Source organism: Nyctereutes procyonoides, unplaced genomic scaffold (assembly GCF_905146905.1).
Source record: "Nyctereutes procyonoides isolate TBG_1078 unplaced genomic scaffold, NYPRO_anot_genome, whole genome shotgun sequence".
NCBI lineage: Eukaryota > Metazoa > Chordata > Mammalia > Carnivora > Canidae > Nyctereutes > Nyctereutes procyonoides.
In genome coordinates, this window is record NW_026575141.1 from 1,965,065 (window position 1) to 1,984,665 (window position 19,601).

A 19,601-nucleotide genomic window follows, 5' to 3' on the forward strand; every position below is an offset into this window, starting at 1 on the left:
TGCTCGTGGTAAGACTATTTAATCTGTGTCACCTGTTTCCCCCACTCTCCCATCCCATCTCCCCTCTAGTAGTTATCAGTTTGCTCTCTATAGTTAAAGAGTGTTTCTTGGTTTGTCCTTTTTTAAAATTTTTTTTGTTTCTTAAATTCCAAATATGAGTGAGATCATATGATATTCATCTTTCCTTAACTGACATTTCACTTAGCATAACACTCTCTTGATCCATTCATGTTTTTGCAAATAGTAAGATTTCATTCTTTTTGATGGCTGAGTACTATTCCATTCCTTCCACACCTTCTTTATCCATTCATCAGTCAGTAGACATTTGGGCTGCTTCCATATCTGGGCTCTTGAAAATAATGTTGCAATGAATAGAGGGGTGTGTCCCTTTGAATTAGAGTTTTTGTAAGGAATTTATCTGTATGAGTTAAGGACATCTTCAGGAAGACTTTCACTTGGATAAGATAAACGCTGAAACTAAATTGAAAAATATTTATCATCCTGTGTCATGTAATGGAATATATAGGACTTGTGAAACTGTGAACCCCCGTAAGGAACCTCTACTGCTTTTTATCCATACTGTTTATACCAACGGTACCACAAATAATGGAGACTCTAGCATCCAGGTCCTTATAGCACAGGTGTAATTTTTTTTATTTTTAATGAAGTATCCTCTAGCTTTATGTTGTTGACATTAACTCTTTGGGGAGAGAGGACATGAATTGATCTTTGGAAAGTTCCATTGCTACATTCGACAGGCTTCTAAGCCATGGTTGAACATGTAAGGGGCTTGCTTTATTTATTTATTTATTTATTTATTTATTTATTTATTTATTCATTCATTCATTCATTCATTCATTCATTCATTCATTCATTTATGATAGTCACAGAGAGAGAGAGAGAGAGAGAGAGGCAGAGACACAGGCAGAGGGAGAAGCAGGCTCCATGCACCAGGAGCCTGATGTGGGATTCGATCCCGGGTCTCCAGGATCGCGCCCTGGGCCAAAGGCAGGTGCCAAACCGCTGCGCCACCCAGGGATCCGTAAGGGGGCTTTTAATGTAGTCATCAAGTACATTGCTGCAGCACTTCCTGCCAGTGAGTTCACTAACTCTTAGCTAAAGCTTTTGTAGTAAGGAGTGAGAATCTCTTCCAGTTGGTATACTGAGGCTCCATGGCACCAGTGGAACTGCTTATCAGTGTCACAGTATGAATATCAGTGCACAGAGCAGTGTTGTTATCCAGATTGCTTTCCTCACGTGACTTAAGAGCTACTTAGGGAAATAGCTTTATGAACACTTGGCTAAAGATGTGACTGATTTGTAAAGATAGTATTCTTACTAGTATTTGTATTCTTTCATATCCCCAAAATGATTGGGTGGGACTTGAGCAATACTTTAAGCAATATTATATCAGGAAGGCAGGTGTTCTCTAGCATACAAACTCGTAAGTGAGCAGAACACTAAAAATCAATTTTCTGTGAGTAATCAGTACGGGCACAATACTAGGCTATTCATGCTTTGTTCAGCAGAGAGCTAAACCCCAGAACGTTGGTGTCAGAGAATCAAGAAGATAAGGGCATGGCAGGCAAAGGTCAACTGTTTGGAAGGGTTATGTTAGCAGCTGCCAGCCTCAACAGAATTTTCCGTTGTGCTACGGGTTCTGCTTTTTGTCAAGAAGGAAAGGTGTATAGTCAAAGTTGGTTCAGGGGAAGTGAAGCCAAAAAGAAAAGAGGAAAAAAGAATGAAGAAGAAATTGATAAAGAGTTGAAGACAGCTGTACCCTAAATGAACTCCCATGTCGTGATTAGAATGGCTGTGTCTCAGCATGGAGAGTTAAAGACAAGCAGGGTTGCTCTGCTTATGGTATGACGCCACCCCACAAGACAGAGCAGTGTCCCATGCTCTGCTGAATCAAATAATCTTTTGACTGGGATGAGCTAGTTACACCTCTGACTTCCCCTCTAACTCTGATTCTTTCAACATAAGGGTCACTTAATTTTTAAAACAAAGACACACACACACACATCCCCTCAAGGCCCAGAAAGGTTGAGTGGCTTGCCCACGATCACATGCATTTATTTCAGGCCACCTTTAGGAGATGACTTTCTGTCAACCAGAGGTCTTCAGCTCTAAAATAAGCTGCTTTGTGGGCCATGACAGTCTCCCTGAGCCACCAGGATTTTAGGCAGAATGAGAGCTATCACATGTCAGGGATGCTATAAAGAAGATTCTTGGGGGGAATCCCTGGGTGGCTCAGCGGTTTAGCGCCTCCCTTTGGCCCAGGGTGCGATCCTGGAGTCCCGGGATCGAGTCCTACGTCGGGCTCCCGGCGTGGAGCCTGCTTTTCCCTCCTCCTGTGTCTCTGCCTCTCTCTCTGTCTATCATAAATAAATGAATGAATGAATGAATAAATAAATAAATAAAAAAAAAAGGGGGGGGGGGAGATTCTTCGAAAAGGATTCCATCCGGTAACCTGTAAGTTCCCTTACAGCTTTAAATCCTGTGATTCTTGCTCTATTTTCGTTGCTTCAGTAAGGCAGTGAGTGTTCTTTCCCTGGCTCTTTATAGAAATGGACCTTTGAAAACATTTCGTTATATTTTCTGTTTAAAATAGCAATTAGCTTTGCATCTCAGATACTTTACTGGGTATGGTGTGTATCATTCATTTGGAGTATTAGCTAATAGCCACAGTTTTAGTTATATATGAAGTGGTAGTTTGGTGAAATAACATTGCAGCTTCTCACTAAACCAAAAGCTCAAGAAAGCTTCTTGCTGCAGAGACCCTCATTTTCCTGGCTGTCAACCTGACTGATATTTTAATTTTTCTGCCCTGTAGAAAACTTCAGTCTCTTATCTAATAGATAAATGAGTGAACCCCCCCAGGAAATGCAGCAGAATGTTTCTGTTTGCCAATGCAATAAATGCAGGAGCTAATAAATGCCTACTTACATCAGGAGGAGGCGTGTAATGAGTAAATGATGAGAAAAAGAATTCAGGGAAACAAATGATCTAGCCAATCTAAGATGACAACCAGGTTCTTAATAACTTGTCCTCCAGTTGGAGAGAGGGCTTTCACCAGGCAGAGAATCAGCCTAGCACAAGGCCGTTTACATCTGGCTGCTGATTGATTTGGTTACATTTGGATCACACTGAGCAATAAGCCACGATTCAAACTCAGCCTGGTTACTACAGACTTTCTTTTTGCTTCTGTAAGTTCTGTGAATGTGTGCTAGGAAAAGCAATGATTTTAGGGCCTAATTCACATTGCTTACCCCAGACTACATTTATATTTCACATTTGTCTTTTTAATAAAGACCTTTTTCAAAAGTAAAGAACAGTCTCTTTCCCCTGAGATGTGTTCAGATCACAGGGGTTTCACGAGCACTTCTTTCCTGTGGGTGAATATGCTATTCTTTAAAGTGCTTTTGTAGACCTCAACTCTAAATCCCCAGGGTCCGCCTTTGTGGAAACTAACAGAATACAGGATGCTTTGTCCCTGGTGGATGTCTGCTTTCTTGCTTGTGGTATTTGGAATGACTTGCACGAGGCAGAAGGCACAGTGTGATCAAGACAGAGCAACTGAGATAGGCCTTGGAAGGAGTTTGCAGTCCACACTGAAAATGGGAAGAGAGACTCCATGCCAGACCAAAAGATCCTTTGATGACACGCATTTTGTTATCACCCCTTTGTGTGATCTTTCTAAGAACATTTCTCGGGAAAGTCATGTGGAAAAGATTGGCTACTAAATACCAGCAGTTTTTAAGAACAGATTTTCATGAATATTTCTAGAAGAAGACTATCAAATTTGCTTACTGGGTCTTCCATAATTATCTTTTCTTCCCCATCTTACCATTCCCTCCCCCCTCCTCCCCCACCTCCCCACCCCCGCTTGCTTTTTTTCTCTCTCAAACAAATAAGACACATTCTGGCCTGTTTTAGTAACCACATGAATGAATGCATCTCTGCAGTTGATGAGTGGAAGTTTTAAGTAGTAGTAGGATTTAGGCCCGTAATGAAGGAAAATGTTAATGAGTCATCCGATAAAAGCTGGACAGAAGCGATACTGCAGGGCCCTTGTGTGCTTGGCAGCATATGAAATGTGCCTTCGAGATGGAGGGATCCTGCACAGCCTTTTCTAAGGGAGAGCCATTATACCTGAAAGCTAAGACTTTTCAATGTGTTTCCATTCACATGCATATTTCTATGCCAGATCTTTCAAAAGGCCTTTCCTTTGAAATACAAAAAGATAAACATGTCTTTGAAATGGATAGGTGATCCCTTTGCCACTTTTAAAATCTTTCTCCATTTCATATCTGAGATTTTTTTAACCCTTAAATTAAGACTGAGTTTTCCATTCACCTGAGAAGCTTTATATGTGTTGCTAGCACTTAAGAGAACCATGCCACTGTTATTAACAACTGAATTCGGGCTCAAAGTCGATGGAAGGGAATTAAAACTTGAGATAGGCGTTTCATCGGCATGGGACCTTATTTTGCTTGGGCACTCCAGTTCATTCTTATATGACTTAAATAAATATAATACCTCTATGGTCAAAGGAAATCATGAGTTTGTCAAGTACTTACAGAATGCCATCTATTGCTTTGTATGGAAAAGGCTATGTTATTTTTAAATCTCAGGACCTAAATTATAGCCCTGTACTTATGGCATCAGACCTGGGCTGCTGATTTGGATATAGCAGTTACTACCTTTGGGATGTCTAGCAAGTGTGTACCTTCAGTTAAGCATACCAATTCCTGGTAGGTAAAATGAAGGCATAGCCTCTGACTTTACTTCTTTAGCTGGTTTTTATCATAAAATCTGTTGATGGATACATACTGTGTAGCTTGTGAAAGTGCCAGCTTTTTAAAAAGTCTTCATTTTCTCACTCTGGAAGAGAGCTTGTATAGTTTAGTACATTATAAGAAATTGTTGTCAAACTGTCCTTACCCTTCAGTCCATTCACCAAGTACCAAAACTTGAAGGAGTTTAAATATTTCTTCTCTCCTTTTCTGTCTTCAGGATTGAAGCAAGCTGAAACAGTTCCTACCGTTTTATTGTATGGGTGATCTGATATTTATTTTAGCTGTCCTCTGTGGTTGAATGTTTAAGTCGCTCTTCATCTTTTAGTTATATAAACTCTGATGAAAGAAATTTTAGCTAAATTTTTATACACATCCATGATTTTTTCAGATATTTCTAGAAAATGAAGCCAAATCAAAGTGATTTGAGACATATTGCTATAAACTATACCAGTTTATACTCACACTAGCAAATTAGGAGGGGAGTACATTTCTCATTTCTTCATAGGCTCAGCAGCATCGAACAGTTGTATGAACAAAACAAAAAGCCAACGCAAAGCCCAGCCAGTTTGATAAGGATAAGGTAAAATGATTTTATCAATATTTGTCTCACAAATTTTCCTATAGCCTATCAAATGCTACTTTCAGGGAAACATATGTGGCAAATACTTGTACTCTAGACCTTTTTTCCAATGAGGATATTTTATTAAAATGGCTTTTTCTCTTAGGTGAAAAGTTTTACTTAGAAAATCATAAAATTACTTCCAAAATGTTGGCTTTGGTTGGGTTTTGCATAGTTTTTCTCCTGGGCCCCTGAAGCTAGGGGCGAAAATAGATCCACAGCTGAAAAATTGCTGTGGGTAGTAATTCCATGGCCCTTACCTGCACCACCCCACAGCTATTGAATATGGGCGTGAAATCTGTGCATCAGAGGCTGAGCACCTGGCTCCTTAATGAGTAAATTTCAAAGGTGAGAAATAGCTTTCTAAGCACAGTGATGAACCTAACTTAGCTTTTAAGCTTTGGAATGCTTTGCCGTATCTGCATCTTGAGGGCACCCTCAATTAAGGCTTTTAGCCATAACTCTGCTGAGGTCAGTTAGAATCTTCTCTTACTCAAAGAGATGTGCTCAGTCTGGGATTCTGAGCATGTCTGTGGCACTCTTCCCTTCATCTGGGCTGCTTAGCTTATTTTTTGTGTAGTGTTGGAAAGGTATTAGCTCTAATAAATATTTGATTCACTTTGGGGTTGCTACTCGACTGGTGCCAGAGGAGCAAAGAGACCAACACTGTCGTGTCTCTGAAAGCAAGCTTGAAGCTTTGCCCAATTTTCAGGAGAGTTTTTCTTGAGTAGATTTTCTAGATCAATGTGAGTTACTGGTGTTGTCCTTTACGATATTTTAAAAATTCAGGTTCTAGGCAAAAGTGGGAAGAAGGCCAACTCTGTCTTGGCCTCTCTAGCCTGTTGTGTCAGGATCCCTTTTTTTCCCCTAACACTTCTCCTTCCTCCCAGGGATTCAGTTTGTACTCTACACACTTCTCTTTTGCCTTCAGAAGCGTTAGTCTTGACCCTCCCTGTTTGGTTAGGAGTCCCTCTGAGGAAGTCACTATATAATAAGCTAAAGGGTAGTAGAAGGATTAGCCCTTAGTTTCTCAACCTGGATTCCAAGGAAATAATCCCAGAAGGTCTTTTAATTTCTGTGAGAATCTTTAAAATATGTGTCTTTTGTTCTATGTGTGATTAATATAATCTATTTGCAGTCAATAGAGACCTTAAAGTTTGAGGAAAAACAGGGTTGGATGCCAGCTTACATTCCCCCCATGGCATTCCCATTGTGATAAGGGTTTCTCTTGGAGGCTGAAAGGGCTACAGAACTGAAGGCAGTTATATTGCTTGTTTAGTGTAATGCGTGAGTTTCTATTTCTCCACTAGCCTTTAAAGAGGTCTTCACCCTCCCATTTTTAGAGCTCCCGCCCTGTGGGCTGGGCCTACATTAGCTTACTGTTGAAAAATAGGCCCTTTTATATGAATTTTAGGTTGTCCAAGAGCTGTAAGGTGAAATGGGTGAGCCAGTTACATCATGGGGAGCATGTGTTGTCAGTTCTTAAGATGACTAGTATCAAATTGTGAATGAGTGAAGAATGCAGCAGAGCTGATGATGAGGAAGCTCATGTTTGTCTGCTTCTCTACCATTGGGATTATTGTTTCCAGCTTTCTTTCTTAGCCCGTGGTTTTCAAGAGGACACTGAGCATGTGTGTACACCAGTGCATGTGCTGAGCAAGTACAAGAGAATTTGATTTATAGAGTTCCTTTCCTATGGGAGACGATATGAGCCCAGTTAGGGTAAAAATGGAGTGCATGCCTAAGATGTGTTGGCAGTAGAAATGTGACACCTTCTGTCAAGAGCCATCCAGTGAGTATGCTGTTAAATGTGCATGTAATATCACCTCAATGAGCCCTTTGCAACTTACAACCTGGTGAATTGACAGTGTCATGTTACACAGTCGTCAAAAGAAGGAGAGGTTCCTGTGCTGGTAACACACAGTAATTTAAAAGTTTCTATGTGGGTCTTGCAAGACATTCTCGTGATAATCCTTCTGATAACTGTGAAATTGCTTTGTCTCACCATTGTTGAAGAAACAGTGAAATGCACAATGATGTCAAAAGTAGAAAGGTCTGAGGTGTGTAATATAAAAGTCTAAAAGGTGAGTGTAGAAGGGAGGTTATGGTTTTATCTTAGAAAAGCTACAAACAGTAAAAAGATTTAAGGCCTTTTATTGACATTATTATAGAAAAGGATAATAAATTCATACTTTACAGGTAGGGTAAATGGGAAATCTCATGATAAGCATGGTTAAAAAAGCAGGAAGAGGCCAAGGAATCACTTTCCCCAAAATATCTAGATTAGTTACTTTCTGGAATGATACACGTTTAGGTGTAATGCCTGTTGGAAATTTTGGCATGGTTAATTTTCTTATAAAATGATACAATTCCATGGTAAAAATTTAAATTGTGACGGAAGGCAATTAAATAAGGAAAAAGCATATCTCCTCCTAATGTTTCTTTTCCAGGGGTGGCAAATATTTCTTGTAGAATATTTCAGCTTGTGTGTGTGTACATGTGTGTAGACTCACCAGTTTAGAAAAATACACTATTCGAAGTAGTTTACAACTTTCCGGGGGATCCCTGGGTGGCTCAGCAGTTTAGCGCCTGCCTTTGGCCCAGGGCCCCATCCTGGAGTCCCGGGATCAAGTCCCACGTTGGGCTCCCGGCATGAAGCCTGCCTCTCCCTCCTCCTGTGTCTCTGCCTCTCTCTCTCTCTCTCTCTCTCTCTCTCTCTCTCTCTCTCTCTGTCTATCATAAATAAATAAAATCTTAAAAAAAAAACTTTCCTTTTTTCCTACTACATGGACTTTTTCCCATCCAAATCAGTGTAAGTAGGTCTCCCTTATTTTGAAAAGGGTTAGAAGAAAATTTTAAAGGTGGAGAGAATTTTGCTCTGAAGCCCGAATCATTTGACAGAAACAGTGAGAGAAACTAAAAGGAAATAAAAAGACAGCTAACTTAAGAACTGCATATGAGGGGTAGTTAGCTACTTTAGAGAAAAAAATAGGGCTTTGGAGACTCATTAGAAAAACTACTTCCTAAAAAAAAAAAAATCTATAATAGTGATCTTGTGGCACTGTAACTCTTTGTTAATTATATATTTATTGGTGTGAGGTTTGAATTTATGTCTGTCTCCTCCTCTATGTCATAAACTCCCTAGGAGCAGGGCCAACCCTCTGTTTGCTCCATCATATCTCAAGATCCTGGCCTCGTGTCTGGCACAGACCTTCAGTATTTGTAGAATGAAGAGGGGAACAGATGAAGGAAATGTAGAATGCCAATTGAAGGTTTGGTGCAGTTGTTTATTTAAATTGCCCTGACGAAGAAACCAAGGCACAAGATAATATAACTCCAGTAGAAGTAACATAACTTGTGCAGTGGCAAAGCTGTCAATGAATCTACGATTTCTATTCTAATTAGAAAACTAAATTACGGAAGAAAAACCTGAGACTCTAATTAGTGAAGCTTCTAAAATGCTTGGGATAAAACAAGAAATGCCAGAAGCAGCTCTGAATAGCTCTGTTGCTTTACATGAGAAACAGTAGAGATGGAAAGAGAATGTAGGTACAGAAGCGATTCATTGACTCTGCGAAGGTGCTTGGGAGACAAGGGTATTTTCATGAAATGTAGCTTCTTAGGGATGGTTAAGATTTGATGCTACAGTTAAACATGGCTTTAAATTTTCAGTTCTTCCTTTGTCAGAAAAGGAGAGAGGAAACAGATTTCTGACGAAGCGGAAGCAAAGCATTATTGCAAAGGACAGGGGTGCGCCTGGGGTGTCATTGCACTTGACTTTATTAAAAGTCATCCGTAGCCGCACACAAAGCAAACAGTTCGGGGCTTAAGGAAGATCTATTCTGGATTATCGTCACTCTGTGTGTCATGAAGATGGACTGGCTTAAAATTAGAAGTTGATTTTCTTATTTAATAAAAGTCCAGAGGTGGGCAATCCAGGGCTGGCATGTTGGCTTCAGTGTGGGTAGAGCCCCAGGCACCTATTTTTTCCTCTCCAGCCTCCTGGTGCAGGGTTTTCTCCCCTGTAAGGTCAGTTTGTGTTCTAGGATGGCTGCTGGAGTTGCTGTCACACCTACCTCGCAGCAAAGGGCTGAAAAGATTCTTTGCCAGCTGAGGTTGGCTGGCTTTAAGTGGCCTACCTGGAAGTCCCTTATAATTTTGCTTACAGCCTGGTCTAACTAGAAGCAACCTGGAAATTTTAGTTTGGTTCATTGTATACCTAGCTTAAAATGGGTGTATCTTAAGTAGGAAGAAGTGATGTTGGGATAATTTACTGATAGGCTTCTCCACAGGGAATCTTCATTTGCCTTTAACCATAGAACTTAGTGGTCACAACTTCTGATTTGTAAGAAACTGCTAAATTAGTAATTTCTTATTGATCACTAGTGATGTGAATTTGAAAAAAAAAAAAAATAGAGTGGAGAAAATCAAGATACGTTTATATATGGACCCAAAAGGTTATTGGAAACATGGAGCTGCTCAAGAGAGCTACACAGGAGTTTATCGCTTGCACAAAACCAGCATTAAATCCATTGACTTGACACACATTCTTCAATTTTGTGGAGTCATGCAGGTAAATTAATGGAGACCAGGCTCTGATGGGATCAGCTAGGCGGCTAAGGGTGGTTGGCAGGAGTGGTATTCTGATGGAGAATAGGGAGAAGCCAAGCTTTGTGCCAAGTGCTGAACCTACAATGTCCCATTGATACAATCACCCCAAAAGATAAGGTCCTCGCTTTTACATTTTTAATACGAGACATCTAAAGAGACCCAGTTTAAATAACCAAATCCATTCCTTGATGTACCTCTTAGAAACAGAATACTGAATCTGATATACCATGCATCTGAACCAATGTTGGCAATTCACAAGCTATTTAAAAAGGCACTGTATTTATTTAAAAGGCATTCTCTGGAGCAGGAGTTTAGGGGGGAGGGAAAGGGATAAAAGGAGAGAGTAGAGAGACAGTGGACTCAAGGCCATGGGTTTATGAAGTACCGATAACGAAAGAGTCTTTAAGATGCCAAGTACTTTCTTTATTCAAGGGTCACTTTTCTCACTGATTATGATCAAATTCCTTCCACTGATCCTCTGCCCATCTGTAACAGACTTTGGCATACACAGGAGCACACAGAGGCAGAATACAGACTGGCCGTTAGGCTTTCTCATAGGAGGGTTGTCAGGAGAAATACTGGAGCCGCTAGATAAACTAAATTTAGACCATTAGTGGGTTTTTAAAATTTTTTTCTAAAAATTTATGGTTTTTGAAATTGTTATGCTTAAAAGTTTAGTCATTTTGCAGAGTCAGTCTCTTGATTCTGTGGGAGTCTACAAAAAGGGTGCGTTGAGGAAGCATGAGCTCTTTTTGGCCACCATTTAGTAGATGACTGTTTCAGGACTTCTCTGCTTGAAATGGTAACCATGCTGCATTTGCGTCATTAAATCACATCCCCAAATGCTTAACTTCATCTTGGTGGAAATGTACTCACCTGCATCTGGCTGATTACGTATTATAACATGGTTCTTGGGCAAGTGTTACAAGGAGAAGTGGAAGTCTGTTTCAAATCCGGCCACTTAACAGGAATGCTTACATTGACATTGTCAGTCGATGGGAAGGCTTTCATTGGTGCTTGTACATGCTAGACCTTTGTTTAAGAAAGCTAGCCAGGTAGAGTGACACTTGTGTTTGGGTGGGTTGTAGGAAGGATAGAGACCTAAAATTGTTAGTGGTGATTATAGATCAACTTTTTTTTTTTTAAGATTTTATTTTATTCATGAGAGAGACAGGCAGAGGGAAAAGCAGGCTCCCTGCAGGGAACCTGATGTGGGACTCCATCCTAGGACCCTGGGATCACAACCTGAGCCAAAGGCAGATGGTCAACCACTGAGCCACCCAGGCGCCCCTATAGATCAACTTTGAAAGAGTAGATTCACACCTTCAGAAGCCAGTCTGCTCACACCTCAGGGCAAATGTGTCCTTCTCCCATTCACTGTTGCTCGATGTCTGCAGAGTGGCCATAGTCTTTGAATGGCCGGTGCCTAGATTGTTACTCACCTCTGAGAAATAGTGTAAGGTTACCAGAATTTAAATTGTACCTCAGTACAATGATATGTTATATAGTTGTGCCCAAACCATCATGTGAAGCATTTTGTAAAAGAACTGATGAGAGCTGGTTAACAAATTTTTCTTGTGACCTTTTGGATATGTTCGTTTCTTATGTATCACAGGTATGGTCGTATTAGTGATAATAGAAGAGAAATAAGATTCAGAACCCGAGAAAGTACTGCCAGAATACTGTGTGTGCATGTTTTCCTTTGATCTAATTTAGAACTTGCAAACAGACAATTTTCAAATCTAGCAATAATGTGTGTCTGTGCATGTGCATTTTAAAATATACTTTTATTTTATTTTTTTTTTTTTATTTATTTATGATAGTCACAGAGAGAAAGAGAGAGAGGCAGAGACACAGGCAGAGGGAGAAGCAGGCTCCATGCACCGGGAGCCTGACGTGGGATTCGATCCGGGGTCTCCAGGATCGCGCCCTGGGCCAAAGGCAGGCGCCAAACCGCTGCGCCACCCAGGGATCCCTAAAATATACTTTTAAAGGGAGACTTTCTGAAAATGGAAAGTGGCAGTATCACACACTGAAAAACATGGGCCACGGCCAGCCTCCCCAAAATTGGGAATAGTGCCCACTCTTGTTGCTTCCCGTTTCCTTCTTATACTGCCTAAAAATTTGATTCTTGGGTATTAGAATACCAGATGGGTGAATCCTACCCGCTCCCCCCATGCCCCCCCGACCGCCTGCCCAGACTCCATATTCGAATTTTAAAAGTGGCCGGAAGGAAATATTGGAATTCTTGTATCTAAAATCAACCACACTGTTTTGTGCATGATTTTGTTCTGTCACTTCAGCTCTCCATGGCAGGTATGATAAATTGGCTCACTCAACACCAATTCCAAACTCCTACTTTCTCCTATTGTGGAAGTGAGAAAACAAAAACTTTGCATCGAGCTGTGCGTGGTCTGTAATTCTGGCCACAGAGATGGAAACGCATATCTCTGGAGAGGGCTCCTCTTCCCTTCTCTATGTCCCTCCTCTTCCTTGGAACATGGGCATGATAACTGGATATACAGTAGCCATCTGGGGACATAAGCGGATGCTAATGGTGGCTGTGAAGGAATAGCGAAAAGGGACCTAGGCCTTGGTTAGTATCCTTGGCACCAACGTCAGCTCTAGGTTTCCAGCATCCAGAGCCCTCCTTACTCGAGGAAAATAAATTCTTTACCTATGTGAGCTGTTGTGCATTGCTTGAACTCTCACCTCACTATTATTGTACTTGAACACGACCTTAGGCACTATCCATGTCCTTTTTTGTGGCATAGCAGACTGTAGTGTTGGTCAGTTTATGTAAGAGACACATAATAAATGTAGCTTTCCATTTTGTCCATGTTATATTATTCCATTGACTTTAGACTTCTCTCTATCCCAGCCTGTCTTAAATAAAAGTAAACTTGGAATGAGATTTAGAATCAGTGGTGTCATTCTAATATTATTTCAGGAAGTTTTGTATATCATATACTTTGCCAAGTGCTCGAAGGATAATGATGCATGGGATGGGATACTTGCCTTTAGGAATCATGTGGACTTGTTGGAGAGCTCACATGTAAACACGCAGTCAGCCAATGTATTGAGTGCTTTGGTAGAAGTCCATGGTGCTATGAGAACACAGACGAAGGGCATTAAGTCAGTTAGCTTTTACTGTATAACCAACTACCCCAAACTGACAGGCTTAAAACAGCCCCCATGTATTTACCTCATAATTCTGCGGGTCACCCACCTGGGCACTACTTCTGGATGTGTCTGGCCTCATTTATCCTGATATGGCTGAGGTTTGGCTGTCCTAGGATGGCCTCAGCTGGAGTGACATACAGTCTCTCCTTCGTCAGACCAGGCTTATGGATGTGGCACTAGGCAGGGTTCCAAGAGAGAGGCTTGTGTTTGCAACTGGCACATCGTCACTCCTGTCACTTCTGTTGGCCAGAGCAAGTCAGAAGCATAGCCCAGATTGAGGAGGTGGAAAACTTGACTGCACCCTTTCGTGATGAGAGAAACTTGGAAGGTCATGTCACCAAAAGTCACACAGACAGAAAAGAGGAAAAAATGACTTGTGTTGCAGTCTGCCACTGGGCTCTGAGGGAACCGGGGAGAGGTACAGTAATAGGTTTCCTTAAGAAATTCATCTCAACTTTATTTATTTGAGAGAGAGAGAGTGTGCACGCACACACAGCCAGGGGCAGAGGGAGAGGGTCAAGCAGACTCCCCACCAAGCAGGGAGCAGCAGGATCCGGGGACCCTGGGATCCTGACCTGAGCTGAAGGCAGACTCTTAACTGATGGAGCCACCCGGGTGCCCCTCAACTCAACTTTTAAAAATTCGAGATAATAGCCTGTTCTCTTTTTATTAGCACTGGCATCAGTTCTGATACCCTTTTCTAATACTGCCAACCTCTACTCTTTTGAACACTGGTTTTAAAAGTAACCCATAAGAAAATATTGCTCGACGAAAAGTTGCATGCAAAGAAGTACATGATTGAAATACTGGTTGTCAACTTCTCTTTAATCCAGTGTTTCTCATGGAACATTTGAGGGATTCTGTTCTGTTCTCTCAAGACGCTCCAGAATGAAAAGGTTCCATGGGAAATCAGTTTGGGATTCATCATGAACAGTATTTCTCATCTTGGAGAATTACAGTGCATAGTAAGAATTAAGGCCCTGAGAGGTCCAGGCATTAAAAAGTACTTTTACTATTTAATTTGTTTCATTGGATTTCATTGGTGATAAGGTAAAAAAAAATTACTGGTTTGACTTCTTTTTTTATATGGGCTGGTTTGGTGTGTGTGTGTGTGTGTGTGTGTGTGTGTGTGTGTGTGTGTGTGTATGAGAGAGAGAGAGAGAGAGTTTTTTTCCTAGCCATTAACATTCTTAGTACTGTCTAGCCATTGTCTTCACATTTCCCATTTATCTTAAGGAACAGAAAAATAGAACAGATGAGCCTTGTAAGCAGAATTCAGTAATGATTGGTTTAACAGAAGTTTTTTTTTTAAGGATTTAGATTTTTATTTAAATGGCTTTTGAAAAAATTACTCAACACTGTATACTTTTTTTACTCTTCAAATAATTGATAATGATCATAGGTAACATTCCTGTAATGCTTACCATATGCAGTCCCAGGTACTTTTTAAAGAACCTTACATGAATTATATTTAATCTCCCAGAGATTTTTATTCGACCACTTTGGTTACTTCTCCCCATTTTACAGATGTGAGGGAACTGTCCTGCTTTACTAGGATGGAGCTGTAATCAGTAGTGTGGCTCAGAAGTAAAGTACACGCTCTTCACATTGCTCTGCTAAGAATTGCTCACCAAAGTATAAACTGCTGTGGACAACGTATTCATGTTTTTAAATATATTAAAAAATATGTACAGTGGACCATTCACTGCCAACTCAGTCCTTTGCCTGTGTTTTTAGTAATTGTACCTAGTGCCTTAGATTGGAAAATGTCTTAATATAGAAAGTGAAAATGCCTGTTGTTTCCAGTGGTGTCTTGTCTTTTAATATAGGTGACAGACACATCTCCCATATCTAGTATTATGTTGTTATTTTGGAGATAGTTCACCTCCTAGGAATTCCTGTTTCACTAAATCTTTGACAAAAAAGAGACAAAGCCTTTATCAGATTTTTGATAGTTGTAAAACATCAAAAAGATAGTATTATTCTATTTTGAATTTAGAAGATCTACCTTCTCAGAGGAAATCTTGGTGGAAAACATTGTTTTAATGCCCATGTCAAAACAATAAAAATTTGTTTTAAATTAAGACAATAATAGATTTTTAATATTTGATTTAAATGCCATTTACCTGCCACAAATTCATGCAACCACTTGACTAATTGTGTCAAATATTTTACCTGCTGTTGATGGAGCAGGAAGCTACAGAAAGATTATGAATGAAAGATATTTTTAAATTTTAGGGGTGCCTAGGTGGCTCAGTCAGTTAAAGAACTAACTCTTGATTTCAGTTCCAGTCATGATCTCAGGGTCCTGGGATTGAGTGTGTTGGGCTCCACACTCAGTGGGGAGTCTGCTTGAGGATTCTCTCCCTCTCCCTCAGTCCTACCCTCAATAAATAAATCTTCTGAAAAAATTTTTTTTATGTTGTAAAAGACCATACAGTCATAGGAACAATATGGCCGTGCACAAAGCAGTGATCCTTTCCTTGAAAGACCACCATGTTGGATCATGGGCAACTTTCTCTACCTGTCCTTTTTTTTTTTTTTTTAAGATTTTATTTATTTATTCATGAGAGACAGAGAGAGAGAGAGGCAGAGACACAGGCAGAGGAAGAAGCAGGCAGGGAGCCTGACGTGGGACTCGATCGGGTCTCCAGGATCATGCCCTGGGCCGAAGGCAGGCACTAAACCACTGGGCCACCCTGGGTTCCCATCTCTACCTGTTCTTTTTGTTTCTCCTTTTAGGGTCATCTCACCAGGTTGTTTCTCCTATACCCCATACAGTACAAGGACTTAGAAAGTATTTTAACAAAGTTTGGAGGGGAAATAGAGATACATATAGCTAGGTAGGTATATAAAAACAAGTATATGGTCATTTGTGAATGGCCATTTTATATACATAAATATTCTCTACCTTCTCTGGAAATTGGAATGTGGACGTTACTTAATTTGAAGCACAGACTGTATAGGTCTCAAGATTTGGCTATTAAAAAAGGATCAGACAAAAATACAGTTGATGTTGATGGTAAGGTGCACTACTGCAAGCTGTAGGGTTGACCAAGTAACAACAAACTTAGTTACAATAGTGACATTAAAGTAACAGTAATTTGTACTTCATAAGAAAAGGGGCATATACAAACCTACTGCCATCTCAAGACAATAGAGATAACAAAAAATTAGGGTACATCTACCATCTGTGAGTACCTGTTCAGAGTAGAACCATGGCAGCATTGGGAGGCAGTTGTGAAACTAGAATCTGGGAAGTAGTTTGGGGTCCAACTTGGAGAAAAGCCCATTGTTTCTATAGTATTGGTCTCAATAATGCCTAATAACATCTATCTAATCATGAGAAAATGTGAGAGAAGCCCAAATTATCAGTCATTCTGCAGAATTCCCAACTGGTGTTCCTTAAGATTGTAATGGTGTCATAAAAGACGAGGGGAGGCTGAGGAGCTGTGACAACTAAATGTAATATGACATTCAGGATTGAGTCCTGAAATGGAAAAAGAACATCTGTAGAAAAACTGGAGAAATCCAAATAATGTCTGCAATTTAGTTACTACTAGTTGCTAGTAATGTACTGTAGCATTGTTATCTTATTTGTTTTAGTGATTGTACTGTGATTATCTAAGATGTTGACATGAAAGGAAGGAGGGTAAAGATAGAAACTTTCCACTATTTTTTTTAAAGATTTTATTAATTTATTTGAGAGATAAAAAGCATGGGAGAGGGGGAGAGTATCAAGCATGGAGCCCAAGTGAGGCTTGACCACATGACCCTGAGATCATGACCTGAGCCGACATTAAGAGTTGAGATACTTAACCAAACTGAGCTACCCCAGGTGCCCTGGAGATGTTCCACATTTTTGCCCCTTTTCTGTAGATCCAAAGTTATTTCACAATAGAAATTGAAAAAGTACTCTTATTTGGTAATGTGTGGATATTCTGCAATAGCTTAGCATTCAAGAAAATATACAAAATCTTTTTTTTTTTAAATGTTTTTTTTAATTTTTATTTATTTATGATAGTCACACACACAGAGAGAGAGAGAGAGAGAGGCAGAGACACAGGCAGAGGGAGAAGCAGGCTCCATGCACCGGGAGCCCGACGTGGGATTCGATCCCGGGTCTCCAGGATCGCGCCCTGGGCCAAAGGCAGGCGCTAAACCGCTGCGCCACCCAGGGATCCCGAAAATATACAAAATCTTGACTTAGCCAACCTCTTCAAGCATGCATCCCCCTACACATACTTTTATGGTCTGGCAATATTAAATCATTTGTTACTGTTAATTAGCTCCTTTGGGGAAGGGGAGGAGAGTAAATACAATTTTTGTATATATTATGAAATATTATAACTAGTGTAATAAACTAGCTGTGTACACCTCGTTTTAAGAACACTTTAAGAAATATAGCCCCCACTGGGTTTCCGCCCCTTCATAGCCTACTACCACCACCCAACTGCTACCACTTGGAGATAATCACTGCAATTTGCTGTTTAATAATCCCATTTCATCATTTTGCATTTTTCCAAACTTGACATAAATTATACTCTATGATATATCTAGAACTTGCCCTTTTTTTTGCCCCACATATATGTCTGATTCATTATTTTTCATCACTATGTAGATTTTCACTGTATGAATACCTAATATGTATTCATCCTCCTGCTGTCAAAACACATTGAGAATGGTTTTTTCTTTTATAGTTGTTCACTTTAAAAAGTGTTTTCTGAGACCAAAAGTGATATGTACTCTTTTTGAACTCCAATAACACTATCAACAACTTTTAACTCAGTATGACCTTTCATTCTGAGTAGTTTTCTCTTACATCAGATTGAAAGCTTCTTGACAATCTGTTTCCTCAAGATGAACGTTATTGGGATAATGAGTATCTAATTTTGTTGAATGAGTAAGTAAATACTTAAGTGAATTCAACACTGTCCACATATAGATCTTGGGCATATTTGTGTTCATTCCCTTAGTTGTTATGTGGTGTTGGCCTCCTGGGCCTTTTCTTTGTTAGAAAGATTTATACAATGTGAGAATCTGGCCACTGAGGTGGAAATACAGGGCATAAATAAAGCCTAAAACTTTAACTTGAGAAATTAAAAGCTAAGATTGCAGACAACACAGGTACATTGTTATGTCTGTGTGTGTTTAACATCCTAGGAAAACTTTGACAAAATTAGTAATAATTTTACTGCATTTGGCATTACAGAGCAAAGGGGAGCTCACTAACGTATATTATGGGGGAATTCTTTTGTGCATCATTCTTGTTAGAAAGCTTATTTGCCTTTGATCATTTTGATTTTGTACCCATTATTTTGCCAAAATTAATTTTTTCCTCCAAAATTATTTTATTCTCAATATACTTGCCAGCAGGAGAATGAATAAATACTGGGTATTCATACAGTGTTGATCCTGCTCTGCAAAGACACGTAACAGGTTTCACAGCCCTGGTGCCTATCTTGTTTGATTTCTGTAGCCGCTTTAGCAGGTAGGCAGGGCTACTATCATCCATATTTTACAGATTATGAACAGTGGAAAGGAAGCTGAGGGAGTTTGAAAGACTTGTTCAAGGTCACAGAACAGAACCAGATCTTTCAGCCTAGTCCTGGCTCTGTCTGGACATTACAATTTCAATGCTTAAAATAATTGAAAGTATTAATCAAGATGTTATTGCTTCACCAGAATTTTAATAGGTAATTCAGTAACATAATACCCACTTGACAGTTTATCATTGTAGTATGGATAGTTTCTCATCAGTGTTAGTGGTAGATTAATAACTGCCTTTTTTACTCTTCTTTGTTAGAAGGGTTCTCAAAAAAGCTGAAACTGAACATTGCAAAAGAGCATGTTGTGACTGGTGTGTGTTTTAAAGGAAAGGAAAGTCTTATAAGTAAAACTGAAAGGAAGGTGTTACACAGCCTCAAGTTAAAATATCTGAGAAGACAAATGGCCTTTGGGTAGCTTGAGACCTACAGATGAATTAAAATCTCTTGGTGTACAGACCGATGAAGTTGGTCACTCAAATTGTAATTTTAAAAAATGCAGAAGCAGGACTCTTAGAATATTGTCTTCATGTCAAAAATGCACCTTTGTGCTTGAAAATGATAAAAAATTACAATCGATCCTTACAACTGTTCTGTTCATCTTTATTGATCAGGTGCAAGAAAGATAAATCACAGCCCAAATAAGATTATAGTAAATGTTAGCATCGTAGGGGACTCCAGGTTGATAGAGAGCCATTCATCATCTCAAATGGTGACCTGTCCACTGCACCAGTCACCCTGAGTCTGCTGTCTAATCACATACCTATTGATTTTATCTACATCCAACAAACCTGGATGTGACTGTCATTGGGCAACCCAGATTGTTAAATGCAAAGGGGT

General features: G+C 39.8%; 1 protein-coding gene across 1 annotated transcript in view; it reads left to right on the forward strand.

Moving 5' to 3' along the window:
* The window catches only part of CHCHD3 (coiled-coil-helix-coiled-coil-helix domain containing 3), a 276,896-nt gene that overhangs the window by 201,255 nt on the left and 56,040 nt on the right, over positions 1–19,601 (forward strand). The gene's annotated exons all lie outside the window — the stretch shown is intronic.